Source organism: Neofelis nebulosa, chromosome 12 (genome assembly GCF_028018385.1).
Source record: "Neofelis nebulosa isolate mNeoNeb1 chromosome 12, mNeoNeb1.pri, whole genome shotgun sequence".
Classification (NCBI taxonomy): Eukaryota; Metazoa; Chordata; class Mammalia; order Carnivora; family Felidae; genus Neofelis; species Neofelis nebulosa.
Genome location: NC_080793.1, coordinates 24,786,430 through 24,791,421, shown reverse-complemented (window position 1 = coordinate 24,791,421; position 4,992 = coordinate 24,786,430).

Sequence of the window (4,992 nt, the reverse complement as noted above, 5' to 3'; positions counted from 1 at the left end):
GCCCCCGCCCGCATCCCGCGCAGCAGCGCGGCCGCGCTCCCCGCCAGCCTCCTCGCGTCCCGCTCCTCGCTCTGCGCATCCTCCAGCGGGCGCGAAGCCTTGGTCCTGCCTCCTAGCATCTCCTCCCGGCTCGGACCCTCTCCTAGCAGCTTGTCTTCCTCCGCCCTTTATTCCAGTCTCCCCATCTCCCCTTCCTCCCTCCACGAATCCCCAACCCCCACCACACACACAGATTTGGCCCTTCTAGACCCTTGCTTCTGTGCGGTCCGCGGGTGTGCAGCATGAGCATCCCAGAAAGCTCGCTAGCATCACCAATCCCAAGCCTCACCGCAGAATCATGAGTCAGGATGTGCGTTTTACCAAGATCCCCAGAGAGCTCAGTGCACATCCAAATTTTAGAAGTGCTCCCCGGAGAGTGTACCTTGGACACACCTTGCCAGAATTCCTGCCTTCCCCCATCATCTTGTTCCAGACTTTTTGTTTTATATGAAGCACTTACTATGCCCATTATTTCTTGGGATCATATCAGAAGGAAGTTAAAATAGCAGGATCCCCACTATCTAGATAGGTAAACTAAGATACTTAGAGCCAGAGCTGAAACTAGAACCCAGCTTTCGGGCCGAATTCAGGGCTTATTTTCCAGAATTTTGAAATGTGTCAACAGTGGAGACGACTGGTGCCCTTGCATAACCTAACCCCTTCAAAAGGAGGCAACTGTCAGAGTGGCTACAATTAACAACTCAGGTAACAACAGATGTTGGTGAGGATATGGAGAAACGGGAACCCTCTTGCACTGTTGGTGGGAATGCAAGCTGGTGCAGCTGCTCCGGAAAACAGTGTGGAGGTCTTTCAGAAAATTAAAAATAGAATTACCCTATGACCCAGGAATAGCACAACTAGGAATTTATCCAAAGGATATAGGAGTGCTGATACATACGGGCGCATGTACCCCAATTTTATAGCAGTGCTATTAGCAATAGCCAAATTATGGGAAAAGCCCAAATGTCCATCAACTGACGAATAAAGAAGATGTGGTTTATATACACAATGGAATACTATTCGGCAATGAAAAAGAGCGAAATCTTGCCATTTGCAACAACATGGATGGAACTGGAGGGTATTATGCTAAGTGAAATAAGTCAGTCAGAGAAGGACGGATATCATATGTTTTCACTCATGTGTGGAATTTGAGAAGCTTAACAGAAGACCATGGAGGAAGGGAAGGAAAATAAAATAGTTACAAACTGAGAGGGAGTTAAACCATAAGAGACTCTTAAATACAGAGAACAAACTGAGAGTTGATGGGCGGGGGAAGTGAGTGACGGGCATTGAGGAGGGCACTTGTTGGGATGAGCACTGGGTGTTGTATGCGAGTGATGAATCATGGGAATCTACTCCCAAAGCCAAGAGCACACTGTAACTCTGTATGTTAGCTAACTTGACAGTAAATTATATTTCAAAAACAAAACAGGCAACTGGTTTAGCCTCAGCAGGCAGCGCAGATCCTGGCAGGACTCCACCATGTGTGACGACCACACTAAATTGTCTACTTTCTCAAATCCATTCCTGCAGCTTGCAATTCCCTTTGCCTGTTTACTTAGCCATTTACCCACAACTCGCACTTACAACATGCCAGATCCTAGAATTTTGTGTGTGTGTGTTTTATTTTAAGTAATCGCTATGCCCCACATGAAGCTGAAACGCACTACACTCAGGTCAAGAGTCATGCTCCACCAACTGAGCCAGCCAGATACAACTAGGTCCTGGAGATCTTTTGATGGTTTTGAAGTGATAACTGCTCAACTGTTTTTGGTTAGAAAACATGGATACAATTCCTTTCATGCTGGTATAGCAGAGCCAGCATTTTTAGCCTGCTTTTTCTATTTCTTTTTATTTCATTGCATACACAAAGAAAATAATTATGGTGGCAGAAAAGCACAGAGGTTCCAAATGCAGGCCCAGAAGTCAGACTGTTGTGCAACAGTATATCAGTAACTTCCGTGAAGGCAAGGAAGCTTAGGTAAGATGACAGAGGTAATGCTCAGTAGGGTTTGGTGCTAGAGATACCATGAATGTATATGCAGAAGATTATGAAATACAAATATTCAAAAGAAACTAGTGATCTCAACCTTTTTTGGCCCAGGGTAGATGGGAGATGGGGCTCACAAAAGTACTATGTGAACCAGAGGGCAGGTGTTTGCTATTGTGTAGCAGCTGGCACGGATGGTGAGTTGTCCAACTGAAATTTAACACGTTTAGCCTGACAAGTGAATCAGGTGTAATTCATGAAAAGCTTGGGCTTTGTTAGGTCTCCCAATACACCAGTTGTTACAAGAAATAGATCAGATTTACTGCTCTGAAAAAAGATGAGGGGTTCCTGAGTGGCTCAGTTAAGTTGGTTAAGCGTCTGACTCTTGGTTTCCGCTCAGGTCATGATCTCACGGTTCGTGGGTTCGAGCCCCACTAATAGCACAGAGCCTGCTTGGGATTCTGTCTCTCCCTGTCTCTCTACACCTCCCCTGCTAGGCCCCCCGCCTCAAAATAAACAAACATTAAATAAATAAATAAATAAATAAATAAATAAATAAATAAATAAATTTTAAAAGATAAGATGGGAGCATCTGGGTGGCTCAGTCCGTTAAGCGTCCGATTTGGGCTCAGGTCATGATCTCACAGATCATGAGTTCGAGTCCCGTGTTGGGCCCTGTGCTGACTGCTCATCCTGGAGCCTGCTTCGGATTCTGTGTCTCCCTCTCTCTCTGCCCCTCCCCCACCAAAAAATAAACAAACATTTCTGGTTTTGGAATCCAAGCTGTTATCTCTCACTTTCTTTTTTATTCCCTTCATTTTAATAACTACAATTAACAGTGATGGTGCCAGATAGAAAGCAAATACAAACCAGGTCATTCTTCCAGTAAATTGGTCTGATAAAACCATGTGGGCTTTTTGTTGTTGTTGTTGTTGATGGGGGGGTGGGGGGGGGTGGTGTTGGAGGTGGGTTTGCAACCATAGCTTAAAATGAGGCTTGCAGGTAATCTGGATCAAGGGACCTGGAGTCCACGGACTCAACGGGGGCCACAGATAGGTTTCAGGGGTGGTGTACGGACCTTATGATATTGCTGGATCATGTGATGCATGGATTTGTTTTTTTCCTAGGGAGAATACTCCTAGGTATCACTGGTCACTCAAAGTCTGCATGCGTCACCAGCACCTTGGAACCTACTCCAGCCCTCAATTCCCTATTGACTTGGCTGCTTCTTTTCATGGAGTTCTCCCCCAATCACTTAAATCACCTTTGGGATTTTCTTTTTGTAAGATTTGAGCCCTGGTGGGAGACCTGTTCCCTTCTTTGTTACATCCCAGGTTTTTCAGAGACCTTCTGCTCCCCGGTGATGTGAATTCGCTGAGCAGCCAAGAAATACTGTGGTTTTCTCAATAGTGTACATTTTCTGGGGGAGGCACGTTTCCTGAACATTTTGAGACTACTGGCTAACCAAGAGCCAGAAATTCAAATAAGAACTTACAGATGCACCTGAGTTTAATTTCATTTTCATTTTTAAAAGACAGATAGCACTTTTATTTTCTCTTCTCATCAAAACCATTTCTCTAAAACAACTTTTTTCTTTATAAAAAGTCCCTCTCAGTGCTGCATTACAGTGTCTGACCAGTAACAGATATGCCCATTCTTCTGACCGCCTAGTATATGTGATTTTTTCCCCCACTTTTGGTTGTTTATGAAATACAAGTTATGATCTTGGTAGTTCCTCCAAAAGTGAAACACAGAATTGTCATATGACCCAGCTGTATTCCAATCTCAGTTATATACCCAGGAGAACTGAAAACATATGTTCATACAGAACTTGTATATGAATATTAACATTATTCATAATAGCCAAAAAGGAAAAGCAACTCAAATGTCTATCAACTGATGAATAGATAAATAAAATGTGGTACAGCCATACAATGGTATATTATTCACCCATAAAAAGGAATGAAGATTGATACATGCTACAACACGGATGAACCTTGAGAACATTGTGTTAAGTGAAAGAAGCCAGGCACGAAGGACCACATATTGTAGGATTGTATTTATATGAGATGTTCAGAATAGGCAAATCCATAGGCAGAAATCCAGAGACAGAGAGTAAATTAGTGGTTGCTAAGGAGATAGGGAGGTGGGGGGAATTGGTGGTCACTGTAGATAGGCAGTTTCTTTTTGTAACGATGGAGATGTTCTGGAATTAGTGGTGATGTTTGCACAACATTGGGAACATACAAAAAAAAAATTTCAAGTTTTAAAAAAACTGAAAAAAATTTGGGGTGCATTCAGATGGAATCTTCTGAATGCTTTAGGACCTAGTTCCTAAATATTCTATGCTGTCTGCAATCCACAAACTCTGTGAACTGCAGGATTCCCAGGCCTCTTGTATTACCCCCACCCATGCCCACCAGGAGTCTGTGGCCCACAGTTTGGAGCCCTTATTCTGACATGATTATGTCAGTAAGCTGAGCCCCACCCCCGGACATAAGGTATGTGTTGTGTGACCGTATGGTGCTGTCGTTTGTTTTAAGTATACAAAAAAGGTGAAGCAATTATAGCAATTCATTTTTGTCCCTAGGAATTCACCCAACACGATGTCATCTCCTCAGGTCACCATGCCAGGCACCTGTCATTACATTTAAGTAGGCAAATAACCAGGACAACTGCTGAAACAGTGGAATCTTCTTGATTTTACTGGTTAGAGCTGAGCTGCCAAAGGTACTGGGTTTTCATATACAGTAACAGCCAACTTGTTGCGATCAGACTTCCAGTGACATCGACTTCTGAAGCATCTGTGAACCCAGGGGGATGTGGGGAGAAAAGCAGGAGACTCAGAGCCTCCTGAAAACAGCATCCAAAAAAGCCCATGCATCCCTCCTCAGTAGCAAAGCACACCTGACACATAGGTCATACTTGGTCTCCTGGCTTCCCCAAGAACACTTCCATTCTGC